General features: G+C 40.5%; 1 protein-coding gene across 3 annotated transcripts in view; it reads right to left on the bottom strand.

Annotated features, from left to right (window-relative positions):
- Positions 1 to 15,083, bottom strand: part of CCDC127 (coiled-coil domain containing 127) — a 250,270-nt gene that overhangs the window by 186,409 nt on the left and 48,778 nt on the right. The gene's annotated exons all lie outside the window — the stretch shown is intronic.

Raw genomic sequence — 15,083 nt, 5'->3', positions numbered from 1 at the left:
AAATGAACACCACAAGAGCTACGTAACGCTTTGTAATTCGCCCACGTAGCTGAGGCCAAAAGAATCTTTCAATGCATCGTTAAACATCAAAACAGCAACCACAGACAATCTTGAGGATCTGCTTCCGGTACCAATTCCTGAAAAGGATCCAGCTGAAAACAAGATAGAGAATCAGCAACAACGTTAGTATACCCCGATATATATTTAGCTTTTAAACACATTCAACTCAAGGCATTTAAAAACTATATGACAAAGAACTACAAGAACAGGTAAAGATTAAAGGTGAAGGGTGGGGCATAAAATGTCACCACCACTTATGGGAGCATGGCAGACAAGAAAGTGCTGGAAGCAGTTAAAAGGAAAAAAAAATTTAAATTAAATACTTACCAGTGGTTGGTTGAGGAGTTGACTATTGCCCAAAAAAGGTCCGCTGGCACGAGTGGTCACCTATAAAACAAAGAGGATGTGTCATTAAAGGGGCAGAAGAACCAGAAGACAGCACATCTTGCCCGGAAATGGAGTCCTAACTGCGTATGATGATGGAGCAGGCTGGAGCCGAAGACGGAGATGAATGGATGCAGTAGTGCCTTGTCTATTCCGGGGACAGCTACTGTGCCGGTTTCTCTGCCACATTTAGCCGCCTCTCCGTCAGCATATTCTTTGCAGAGAGCCAGTCCATTGACTGCCTGGACCGGGCCTGCACCGCAGCATGTCTCCTCCTCTGCAGCTTCTGTTTCTGGGGCATGTATGATTCATCTTCCTCCACTGTGAGATCTGAATGTGCCCTCAGGTCCGTCTTCAGTGAGAGCTACAATCAGGTCTTTGCCACCAGAGGAATAGTCAGACCCACTTTTTAATATGAATTCTTCTAGACATAAAAAAGCATCAGCTCTGCAACGCTTAGCAGTGTCAAGTCCTTTGATGACACCAGATACAGTTGCTATGGTTACAAATGCTACACAATGGGTGGAAGAAAATGATCGGACGGGTGTTGCATCGCCGCCATTGACATCAGGGACGGTTAACGCTTCCATTTCTTTGTTGCATCTGTCTCGGGTGAGTTAAATGAATTGGCAAAATTTAAAGAGGTTGCTTATTTATTTTCACATTTTGTTTTTCTTCTTTTAATACTGCTAATCAGTGCCAGTTGGATTCAGGTGTTGCACCATCATGGCTTGATCCTCAAGCTGAACAGAGGTTCACTAAGACGGCAACTTCGGCTGTAGTTAATGACACTCTGACTGTCATGAATTCTTCATTTGTTCTGGAATCATGCTTGAGAGAAAAGTTTTAGCATGCGAGTTATCTCTTTTAGGCTTTCATTTGAATGGAACAATTAAAGAAAAAAATATGGAAGGGAGATTATATTGAGATTCTGTCTTTACTCCCATCCACTAAAGATAATAGAGTGGATAGAAAAGAACTAGATAAAGTTGACGAAGACAAACACAAATCTGCACCACGTTCAACAACTGGTTGCAAGCGTTTTGCATTTATGCTAGTGTTTTAGGAGAAAAAACGCCCTGATCTTTGTTGTGCATTATTTAAACATGTTACAATTATCCTTTAAGCCTACAAAAACTTTCCTGGCCTTTCATGGTTCTATTATGATTAGTCGTTTTGTCAAAAATTATCAGTACATAAGTCCATGATATGGGGTACAAAAGACATAGGATTATGGCTCAACCTATTATTGCCACAAAAAACAGTTTCCCAGACAATCTACTTCTAATACTGGGGTATATCGTTGGGGAGTTTGTTTTACTTTCAATGATGGGCAAGGCAAATGGCCCAACTCTTGTAAGTACAAGCATGAGTGTAATTTTTGTGCAGAAGCGCACCCAGCATCTCGCCGTTTTAAAAAAGGATCATCGGATAATGCAGCTCAGTCGAGACTGCTTTTTCTTAAAAGCAATCACCCCAGTGATACTAGCAAACATATTAACAGTCCCCCCTTGTTCCTGTGCTAGTGTGTGATCTGTCTGAAATGGTTATGACCTTGAAACCTATTTGACTACTCTTGATTGCTGCTTGCCATTGACCTCGGATTTGTACCTTAACGATTCTACTTCTTTGCCCCTTTTGTACTAGGCTGCCAGATTGGAACCGACGCTGGCTTGGATCTCGGCCATTCTTCTTCTTATTAACCCTTTTATGTTTCGTTGCCCAACTGGACTTGACCTCGGTTCGGATCTTGGACTAAGGCTTGCACAGTGATCCGCACCACTGGCACCCCTGCCACTCGGTGCCCACCAAGTCTCGGTCTTCAATTCCAGAGGCTTCAAGGACCCGAGGTGCAAGGGAGGCCTCCCCACTACTTCGGTCTCACATTAGGTACGTGGTCCTCATGACAGTGACAAAAGAAAATAAGTGATTGAAGAGATATTTGAGATATACCTTTTGATAACTCTATGGATCAAGGACATAGCTAATTATTCTGGGACTACGGATATACATATATTATTTTGTATTTAGCACAACAGTACTTTTGTTTTTTTTCTTGTGGTATTGTTTGCACAGGAACACGATTTTATTGATACATTTTGCATGAATTTTGCATTCATCCCCTGTTCATAACATCACTTGGTGTTTGACAGGGAGTATTTTTTTATATAAGCACTTTATGGGAGAGTACGGTCTAATTAATGAATTGTCTTATTTTTTTTGGATTGACATTTAGTAGCACTAATGGTTGCAGTGCAGTGACAGTACATACAATAAGCACTTTAGATAATTGCAACAACAACATTTTATTAGTCACTAAGTAGCAACAGATAAGAATTATTAATAGCTTTCTTTCCTCACAGCGCTGTCACTCTGTTAATGTAATTTTAAGTTGAAGATTCTCAATACCAACAGCAGCAATCACGTTAGATTATTGTCCAGGCTTCACACTTCCCCTTAATCAGAACTCCAGCATCTGAATTCAGTCACTCGCCTGCTGCGCCGCCTTGTTAGAGAGAATGGAGCACTGAGGGTCAACATACAGGAGTCCCATTGTGTTAAAGAAACAGTTGAGGGTAGTTAACTTGGTATCCTTCTTTTCCATCAGAACAAAGGGCCCAGGTCTGTGTTTCCCCATGTAGCAGCGAGATGACAAAGCCTACTTTCTTTGCTTTGAGTGAGAAAGTTCAGTGCTGCAATGAATAAGTAAGTTGGCATGTGTTGCGAAATGCACGAAAATTAGTCCAGTCACTGAAAAACCTCTCACGTGTGGGGACTCTTGGTTGTGGAGAAAGCATCATCACCATAGGGGAAACAGGAGCAGCTGCCTGAGCTATTGCTGGAGCTGACTGGACTGTGGGATTAACTGTTGCAGAGGTCACGGATGTAGGCAAGCCCTGGATGCTACTCTTGAGCTGTGTATACCCCTCTTGTAGGCTTTTAACAGCTTGAGTTAGTGCTGCGATATGCTGACAAATCTCGTCCAATGGAGAAGCTCCTCTCTCAGGTTTCAAAATGGCCATTTGGTACTGGAGCCTGACATGTGGAGGTAGGCTTCTCTTATGCCCTGTACACACGGTCGGATTTTCCGCTGGAAAATGTCCGATCGGAGCGCGTAGTCGGACATTCCGACCGTGTGTGGGCTCCATCGGACATTTTCCATCGGATTTTCTGACACACAAAGTTTGAGAGCAGGCTATAAAATTTTCCGACAACAAAATCCGATCGAGTCAATTCTGACCGTGTGTGGCCAGTTCCGACGCACAAAGTGCCACGCATGCTCAGAAGAAATTCCGAGACGGAACAGCTCGGTCTGGTAAAATTAGCGTTCGGAATGGATACAGCACTTTCGTCACGCTGCAATGTAAAAAATGGTTTAATACAGCGCACTCTCTTCTTCTTTATAATGTGAGAAGAATGAAATAGTTTTTCTGTGGGGCAGGAGGCGGAGCCTAGCGGAGCAGACATGTATTGGTAGAGCTCCACACCCCTGAGGAGAGAAGAGAAGGACAAAGCGGAGCCTGCAGGCTCAAAAGGTATCCATTTGAACCTTTTTGCCCCAGGGAACAAACTGTGAAAGTTTGGGCAGGAAATATGGTACTGGGAGGAAACCGTGGCAGAAATAAAAATCACCTCACAAAGAGCTCACAGGCACTCACTGCAGCTGAAGCAGCTCCAGTCACCTCAATATACAGCATCAGGGCGCTCTCACAGACAGAAAATGTCACAGCAAGACTCTCCATTTGAGTCAGATACAGAACAAATCCTCTCACAAACTTCTCCACAAGCCTCCTCAGCATCCCCAGTAACATTATTACAATTTGAAAAGATGCTTCATAAGGCTTTAAAACAAACCTCAGACCAAATAACAAAAAGCCTAACCAAAGAAATAAGAGCTGGGAAACCGTACCGCAGCCTTAGAAATAAAAATGGATGAAATTGAAATTACAACCCAAGAAAATATAACGGAATTGGAACAATTAAAAAAAAGAGAATTTAATACTTCAAACTAAGCTCGAAGATTACGAAAATAGAGCCAGACGTTCAAACTTGCGCATAAGGGGAATACCTGAAACTGTGACAGACCTGCAATCTACTATTACTGCTCTATTACAAGAACTAAAGCCAGATATCCCTATTGAACGTTTAGAACTGAACAGAGTACACAGAGCCCTCACAGCCAAAAAGAAAGATGGACCCCCACGTGATATAATCACAAAATTTCATTATTACAGAACGAAAGAACAAATACTAATTGCTGCAAGAGAAAAAAAGGAACTTAATTTTCAAGGACACAATTATCACATTTTTGCTGACCTATCCCAACTTACTATTACTAAAATACGATCCATGAAACCCCAACTAATGGAACTGCAACGACACAACATTATGTATCAATGGGGCTTCCCCTTTTCAGTCAGATTTAACTACCAAGGTACAATTTACAGAAACAGATCAGCAGATGAACTACAACAAACCCTTTTAAAATTAAATCTGACAGAACCCGCAAGCAGCAACACTCCCACACGCAGAAGAATGGCATCATCTTCACCTTCAGGCAGCACCCAGAAAATTTCAGAACAAAATGGGAATCATCATTCTCACAAAAGAGGCCGTTATGCCACATCATCCATGGACCAAGAAGATTCAATGGACTGACATCCTAATTCCTGATATCTCTTCATCTATTATACTAAGAGATGGTTCTCTATAAAAAAACCTATATTTATAACTGAATGTAACTGCATTCTGATAGTCACACACTGTGTGGGATCATGTTACATTCCAGTTATATTTCTTATTACTTCTGATTCATATAGCCTTAGAATATATAGGTGAAATAAGGAAATTCTTGTTCAGTTATATATTATCAGGTAATAACAATAGATTTATTACTTTTTAGGACAAATATGTTCAATAATCCAGAAGTAATGGAAGCTTTTTCTTTATTTTCTTAAAACAAATATATTATTACCTAACTAGTTCCTAGAATTATGTTTTTGTTTATTCTAATCTGAAGCAATACAACCTCAATTTTATGAGTTAACATATCTAAACAGTTACATATGAATAAAATATGTAATTGTTTACTCTAAAAGGGTTAAAATCCCAAAATAATTCAAACTATCTTCATCAATACCAAAGTTATTAACAGTACCTTTCTAACTGAATTATTTAGCCTAGGGCAAGACTAACCATATACAACCACCCTGGAATAAATAATTTCAACAAAAACTATATTCTGCACTCCAATTAATGAAACATCATTTTGATGTCTTTTGACATAGCACTTCTCTCCTGTAAGCGGAAGATCCGTGTACCCCCATTAGCCCTCCTCATTCTCCCAACCATATTATGTGGGAGTGTGACGAAGGCACTTATTCCCCTGAGAGAGATATTTATTCTCTTTCACGGGTAAATTGTGATTACTTGCAAAAAATAATTTATACAATGTATCATCTAATCTCATATGTTTTTTGTTTACTCTTTACTCCAGAATTCACTGGTTTCTTTTCTATCTATTCATCTCTTCAGTCCACACGGGTTGATCTGCGCAGTCAGCTCTGCATAACAAAAAGTAAGTCAAAACTATTTGATCTATTGCCGTGGCACCACTGAATATACTTTCCCTGAATGTTCAGGGAATAAATGTCCCTCAAAAAAGGACCAAAGCCTTCCGTACTTTCCATAACAAGAAGGCTCACATAGTATGCCTCCAAGAAACACACTTCACCAAAGATTCTACTCCAAAATATATTTCTCCTTTTTATCAACAAATTTACACGGCTTCTGCCTGTACCAAGCAAAGGGGAACTCTAATTGCATTTCACCGATCCACACCATTCACCTTATCATCAGAAATTAAAGACCCAGAAGGTAGATACCTGATACTCATGGGTTATATAATGGATACAGCAATCACGGTGATTTCCTACTACGCTCCTAACAACCTACACCATTCCTCTCACATATATTACAAGTGATTAATACACACAAAATAGGAACAGTGATAATGTGTGGGGATTCGAACCAGGTCCTCCTCCCATTTCTAGATAAATCACCTTTTACACCATCCAAAATAACCTCTAGATTACCTTTTTCTCAACTTCTTTCCAAATACAATCTGGTAGATTCGTGGAGAGAAAGTAACCCAATGAAAAAGAAATTCACTTATTTCTCGCACCCTCATCAAACCTTCACCAGAATAGATCATATTTTTCTAACAATAGGAATGATACCAAAAATTATTGCATCAGATATAATTCCGATTCCGTGGTCTGACCATAATGCAGTATACACTACTATAGCCTCAGCCATACCAAAAGCGCATGACCCAACGTGGTACTTACCGGACATAATGCTCAAACACCCACTACATCAGATGGCCATTGAACAAGCTTTAAAGGAATACATATCAATTAATAATACAACAGACATCTCCCCAATAACACTGTGGGAAGCTCATAAGCCTGTCTTGCGTGGTACAATACAAAGACAAATGGCACTATTTAAACGGGAACGCAAAAATCTAGCAAAAAAACTAGAACTCAATTTTAATGCAGCCTACATATCATTTCAAGATATTCCATCTCAGAGTACAAAATCTCATCTGGAAAAATCTAGATTGGAATACGATCTATTTCTCACTGAGTCAGTTGATAAATCCCTCAAACGCTCCAAACACAATTTCTACATGAATACAAACAAACCAGGTACATATTTGGCTCGGGCATTAAATTCAACTAACAAATCTTTCAAACCAATACGTTTGAAATTATCAAAAAATGTTTACACTTGTAATCCAGTTAAAATAGTCCATAAATTTCACTCACATCTCGCAACTTTATACAAGACAAACAATGAATTTAATCCTACAGAGGCTGAATCCTTCTTCTCAAAAATAACCTTACCTGAGTTATCTCAGAATCAAAAAAGCAGTTTGGATGAGCCTATAACTATAGATGAAGCTGCTAACGCCATAAAAGACCTAAAACTAAACAAAAGACCAGGCCCAGACGGCTACTCGGCTTTATACTATAAAACATTCTCAGAAATACTCTCTCCCATTCTCACTGAAACTTTTAACAAACGTCTAGATGGACATTCTTTTCGGCAAGAAACACTAATGGCAATTGTTTGTATGATCCCAAAACCCCTTTCTGATGATACTTCCTGTGTGAATTATCGGCCTCTCTGTTAAACCTCGATATTAAATTATTAGCAAAAATAGCAAAACGCCTCAATAGCATTATAGGAAAATTAATACATAGAGATCAAGTAGGCTTCATGCCAAATAGACAGGCAGGCGATAATATACGCAGGGCAGTGTTATTGGCACATAGTGCTAAAAAAACGGAAAATCCCTTTATGTTTTCTATCTCTCGATATTAAGAGGGCATTCGACACAGTATCCTGGCAATATATGCAATATTCATTACAAAAATGGGGTTTTGGACCCCACTTTTTAACATGGATCAAAGCATTATATAATAAACCCAAAGCCTATATAAAATATGCTGGATACAAATCTGAAGCCTTTAATACCGAAAGAGGTACCCGACAGGGTTGCCCATTATCTCCCTTATTATTTGCCCTTATACTCGAACCCATGGCCCAATACATCAGAACAAACCAAACTATAACTGGCATTGAAGTAGGAGGTATTACACACAAATTATGTATATTTGCAGACGATATATTACTTTTTCTATCATCACCACAGGTCTCTGGTCCTAACTTAATACCAGCTCTTGATGGATTTGCAGCCCTATCCGGCCTTATGATTAATACTAAGAAATGCCTAGTGCTTAATATTTCACTCACAAACATGGAATTGATCCCGGATAGGGCTGCACTCCCATTCACATGGGCAGAAAAATCAATCCCATATCTTGGAATTCATTTAACAGCATCTCATTCTGACTTATTCTCAACCAATTATCCTCCTGTATTAAGACAGATCACAAATCTAATAAAACAATGGTCGCAACTTCCTTTATCCTGGATAGGGAAGATTAATGCAATCAAAATGACTATTCTACCCAAATTGCTTTATCTATTCAGAGTCCTCCCTATTCCAATTCCTTCCTATTTTTTGGGAATAGTACAAAAAGAGCAACTTCGTTTATATGGGGCTCTTCTAAACCACGTATACCTATACACACACTACATCTTCCCAAAAATAAAGGAGGCCTGGGATACCCTAATTTTACTAACTACTACAGAGCAGCACATTTGGCCAGTCTGTCCAAATACCATGCAAAACAGGAAATCCCATTATGGGTATTTATAGAGGCTTCAGAAAATGACCCTCTATTAATATCAAATTTATTATGGCTTGATCCTAAAGACCGCTTTAAAATTCATAATCCCATAACTAAACACTTCTTATCTCTCTGGGATAAACTAAAAACCAAATATCAGTTACAATCTACACACAATCCTCTCCTTTCTTTTCTCAGAAATCCGGCCTTTTATCCGGCATGGATCTACCCAAATTCTTTTAAAGCTTGGACAACATCAGGCATTCAGACACTAAATGACTTCATAGCATCTAAATCATTCCTTTCATTCCCATCGCTTAGAGAAAAATATGATCTACCAAACTCTGAGATATTTAGATATCTCCAAATCAAAAATTTCTATACACCATTCCTAAAGGGGGATACACCATTATCCCAATTATCCATTTTTGAATCAATCTGTACAAAAGATCCATTTGCTAAAGGTACAATTTCATCACTTTATAATCAATTATATGGAGTAGCAAATCTTAATAGACCCTCTTACGTTCAGAGGTGGGAGGAGGACCTGGGACGAACTTTAGAAGACACGGCCTGGTCTAACATATGGCTCACATCTAAGTCATCTTCACCCAACATCTTAGCACTGGAGACAAATTATAAAGTCCTAACTCGCTGGTACCTTGTACCCGCTAGAGTGGCAAAATATTCACCTAATACCTCAGCTCTTTGTTTTCGAGGATGCCCAGAAATAGGCACATATTTACACATATGGTGGACGTGCCCAGTAATCCAAACCTTCTGGAAGGAAGTCTTCGTGATTGCATCTAAAATATTTAAAAAAATAATACAACCAGATCCATATTTAATTTTACTTAATCTAAAACCGGAATGGTTAACACTCTCTCAATTCAAACTTATGATCCAACTAATAACGGCTGCAAAACAAACAGTGGCCAAGGCATGGAAATCTCCTACATTGGTACTAGCAGAAACAATTCACAGAATGAATAATACAATGTCCCATGCTAAGATGGTAGCCATCGATCAAAATCAAATTCCAAAATTTGAATAACTTTGGCATCCTTGGATAAAACAACAGTTCCTGTCAAACTTCAATGACTCTGTCCTGTTGCCATGGTAACAGATTAAATGACTTACAGAGACACCCATTCTAAGGCTTCAAAGAGAACTAAAAAGAATAATAAACCGACGAGCGGGACAACCTTGTGGACCATACCTCTACCTTTCAACCCTTTTTCTTCTTTCGCTTTCCTTTTCTCCACCTTACGATTAAAGCTCATTATCAGAATTTATTTGACCTATATTCACTCTACTTGTAAACAATATGTATAGTAGGTATAAATAATTTAAATACCTACAAAAGTAACTAAGGAAATGATATATATCTTTAATTTAGGTTTACGTGAACCCAATGTTTAATATTTGAAATTTCATGATATTTACCTATATAAACCCTACTGTAAAACAATGAGCTTACTTTATAGATCCTTGTAAACTTACTTTATGTATCTTTATAACATTGTATACTCAATAAACTTCTTTTGACAAGGAAATAGTTTTGCTGCTTATATTCACCCAGACTTCTCACAAACTTCTTTATTATTTATCGTGATTCCCTCAATATATTTTGATTTGTCCCATCTGACCAATTTTTTCTTGTTTTTAATTGTAAAAATTTTTTTTTTCAAGGCTGTTTTTGTTTAAAAATTTTGTATGCTTTTTACTAAAGAATATTTTTGTGTGTGTTTTGTGTGTCAAGTTACCACAACACCATTGATATCTTGTATTATTTAATCTCAAGGAGGTTGTTTGGTGTTGGGGTCTCTTGTTAATTTCACATTGTACTTTAGAAATGTATCCTCACCAACAAACTGTTTCTTTTGAAGGAAAACACACATAGGCGAGTATAATGAAACAAAAATGCCTTTATTTAGGGCTCACAACCAAACAAAGAGGGTGGCAACGCTGGAGAAACAGCAGAAATTGATGAAGCCTTTGACCCCCAGGGCACACATCAATTATTTTAATGCAAAATTGGTGGCCTGAGGATTCCATATCTAAGGGAGTGCAGTCTGGTCCAGAAGTCCCAGAGATCCGGAAAGCAGATGACATCTGTGTCCCCAGGCTGTGGTCATACAAGAGCCTGCATCTTTGGCCAGACCAGACTGAACCCAGGTCATCACTCTCTGGTCTTCCTTCCACGCTTCCTTCCATGCTGTGGCTCTGGTGGTGGAGTTGTGGCAGCAGGAGGAGGAGGATGGTCCAACTCAATCACGTCGGTCTTGGTTGTGACTTCGCCACTCACCCCCTTAGTTAGGACTTTATAAATAAGTTTCTCACACATGAGGCGTTGACCCTCCTGCATGCACTTCAGTTTGGTGGCAGCCATGCAGGCAAAGGCCTCTTCAGGAGTGGGTAAGGCTCTGAGGGACGCAGAAGCCTCCTGAATGAGCCTGAGCGCAGAATCTTGCATGTGAGTCACCTTCTTCCCTCTTTAGTATGGAAAGCGGAGGGGAGGAACCTGCAATTCTGTCAGGCTGCGACTGGTCCCAGGCTTCTCCTAGTAAACATTTCTTTATTGATCAAAAATCTGTAGAAGAATGCTATACCTGGCTCCATCTGGGCTCCTCTACTTCTTCCTGGCCGGAAGTCCCAGGTTGGACATTGGAAGCCTCAGCTGGGGTGGAAGGAAGAGTGGAGGGAAGAGTGGAGAGGGATTCCCTGACTTCAGTATGGTCTGACAGAAATTGCAGTCTCTCATAGTACCACAGTCTGGGGACATAAATGTCATCTGCTGCAGCTCCGGATCTCTGGGAATCCGTGACCTTCTTGCGCTCCCTAAGATAAGTGCTCCTCAGGCCACCAATTTTGGCTTTTAAATAGGGGATGGTTGCTGTGGGGACCACCGGCTTCACCAACTCCAGCAGTTTCTCCAGCGCTTCCTGCCTCTTTTGTTTAGGATTATAATGTGGATGTTTCACCTGCCACAGACAGGGCAGCTCCCTGTACTAGTCTATGAACAGGGGAAGGAAGTTGTAGTCATTGAAGCCATCCATTTTATTATCTGCAAGACACAACACAAGACAAACCCCAATGTCTGCCTAAAGTCTACTAAACTTGTGCAAATACAGGCCTCAATCTAGAAGCAGTATAGGCCCAATGTAAAAGCTTACCTTCACAATCACAATCGGCGCCTCCGTTACTCCTTCCTCCGCTCATAGATCGTGCGTGTTACGCTTTATAGACACTGCGCATGCGTGAAACTCCGCCTGTCCCTTGATGTTCTTTCTAGTCTATTCCCCGCCCCTTTTCGTTTGGCGCAGTAGGGGAAGAGCAAATGGCGGAGACACAGCAGGTGTGTGCTAATTATAGCAACGAGGAGGAGGGGGAGGAAAGCCCGGAGCCGGAAACGTCTGGATCCAGAAGGAGACGATTTAAGGCCTCAAATATGTCCTTTGGGGAGATGTTGGACATAATCGACATCCTGAAGGGGGCCGACTATGATGGAAAGTATGGACCTTACCCCAACCTCAATGTCCGAAAGGCCAAGATCATGGCGAAAGTGGTCAAAGGTCTGCACCGAAATTTTGGGGTACGTCGATCGAAAGATCAGCTCAGGAAGCGGTGGTCGGACCTCAAATTAAGAGAATACAAGCAGTACAGAAAGACCTGGAGAGTGCTGCAAAAAAGTAAGTAGTTGTGCTGTGCTCATATTCTTTTAAATGGCAAAAATGGCAACTTTCATGTTCATGGGCACATTATTCATTTGTATCAAACATTTATATTTGGCCTATAAAACACCATTGTTTGGGCCATATGCATTTGACCACATTTTTTAGGGCCTACTTGTATGAAAATAATTTGGTTGTGTAGATGGGTTTGTTACTAGAATTAAATGCAAACTAGATTCTGTGTAAGGAGAGGACACTCAGCAGCTGTTTACACATCTGGACACAGGAGCACTAGTGTGGGACACAAGAACACCCTTTTTATTAGGGGTCCCACACAGGTGCTCCAGTGTATACTATAGGGGTGTCTCCATCTGTGAAGCTTGTATAAAACAGGGAAAGTATTGAAGCTTGACAAAGGACACTAAAAATTCTACTTCTTCGAACTCTGCCAAAATCGACAATTGTACCCCACTTCCAAGCAATGTTTCATATTTATAGTTCTGCCATCAAATATCTGTGTGCTAAGTATACCATTTTTTTGTCACATAGGGGAGAAAAGACTCGGAGGACACCCCTCATCCGAGGAGACCAGAGACCCCCCACCTCTGGAAGAAGGGGAAATACCCCAAAGACAAGAAGAGCAGGAGGAGGAAGACGTGGTGGAACTAGTCACCAGAACAGGTGAATGTCTGCGACCACAGGCTCAGGTAAGAGATGGAAGCCGGCATATTTATAATACAGGTTTTTTGGTTTCTATCTTTTTAGGTGATCGTGATGTTGTGGATCCAGGGCATTTCACCTTGGAAAGTGCACAGATCCTGATTGGGGAGATCATGGGGTGTAATGTTGCATTAGAAAACATCAAGAAAAACATAAATGATGTGATTCAAAAAAATAACAACATCATTGATGTTTTGGGGAGAGTTTAAAACCCCTCCAAAGCCCTTTCTTTTATGGTGTGCTACAATTTTAAGATTTTTTGTTGAATGGTAGAAAAGCGAAATTTTGAAGAGGCACACAGTGTGTCAACATGTGCTATCTGCCATCACGGGAGATCAATGGACGTGTTTTGGGGGTGCAACCCCTTCCTTAATAATAAAGTAGCTGAGAGGAAGGGATTTCTCCCCCAAAACACGTCCCTTGATCCCCCCGTGATGGCAGCTAGCACATGTTGACATTCCTAAATTGGTGTGCATCTTCAAAATTTGGCTTTTCCTGGGGTGACTTCACCCCATCTTAATGCAATATCAAACACAGTTCCTAAATACTCATCTCTGATATGCCTTCAAATTCTACCAAATGTGAACTTTGTAAGTTCAAGATCTGTGTCTTTCTTGTTGGTTTGAAACATGCCCGTTTTATCTTAAATGGACATTTCTACTTTTTCTAATGTGACCCCAAAAATTGTTATACAACAAACATGTTGGTTTGTTTTGAAAACCTTTTCTAAATGCACATGTGATTGTGCTGGTATTAAAAAGATTGTTAATCAAGAATGTGTGGATTATTGTCTCAACGCTCCAACACTTATGTTGTGCTCTAATTGCTGCTTTCTGTGACAATGGGGGTTATTTCCTAAAAGGGCAAATCCACTTTGCACTACAAGTGCAGTTTCAACTGCACTTGTAGTGCAAAGTGTCTTTGCCTTTAGTAAATAACACCCAGCAGTGCTTTGTATAAGGTTACACAATCATGCCATTTTCAGGACTTACCACATTTCTGTCAGGGTCAGCTAAAACAAACACAAGCAGTAAATGTCACCAAAGATTTGCTTAATTATTTTTTTTTTATTTGAAAAAGGTTTCACACATTGTCTGGCATATTGATAGCCCCCCTACCCGCAAAGAATTCAAAGTATCTTAGCCGGACATTACGGGCACTCAGGGAGGGCAAGCCAGGACGGCCACTTTCAAGCGCCGTCAGGGTTGGTTCATTTTGAATTCCGGCTTCAGGCCCAACTGAGCCAGCATAGTTGGCAGAATGTTGCTGTAAAAAGTTGTGTAGAACACAGCACGCCAGGATAATATGATTCAGTTTGTACTCCGCTATATGTATGGGTGTAAGAAATAGGCGGAACCAGCTGGCCTTGATTCCAAACGTGTTCTCCACCACTCTTCTGGCTCTGGCCAGCCAGTAATTAAAAACCCTCTGGTCCGGGGTGAGGGTCCTCATCGGGAATGGTCGCATAAGATGGTCCCTCAGCGCAAATGCTTCATCCGCAACGAAGATGAATGGGAGTCCTTCCACATTGTCTTCTGGAGGTGGCAAGTCCAAGCTGCCATTCTGGAGACGCCTGTAGAACTCCGTCTGGGCGATGACTCCACCATTGGACATCCGGCCATTCTTCCCCACGTCCACATACAGGAATTCATAAGTAGCCGACACCACCGCCAACATCACAATACTATTGAACCCCTTATAATTATAACAGTACGACCCAGAGTTGGGTGGTGGGATGATGTGAACGTGTTTTCCCATCAATTGCCCCTCCGCAGTTAGGAAAGTCCCACCGCTGGGCAAAGTGGGAGGCCACAGTCTGCCATTCCTGTGGCGTGGAAGGAAACTGCTGAGGAAAACAAAAAAAGTTTGTCTTTTTGCACATTAAAACATGGAAAGCAGATTAGACACAAACATTCTTGGCCAACATCAAGATAACATTTATTAATTGGAATTTTTAAACACCAAAGTATAAGGTACACCT

The sequence above is a fragment of the Aquarana catesbeiana genome, linkage group LG05 (genome assembly GCF_042186555.1).
Source record: "Aquarana catesbeiana isolate 2022-GZ linkage group LG05, ASM4218655v1, whole genome shotgun sequence".
Lineage (NCBI taxonomy): Eukaryota > Metazoa > Chordata > Amphibia > Anura > Ranidae > Aquarana > Aquarana catesbeiana.
This window is presented reverse-complemented; position numbering and strand designations above follow the sequence as displayed.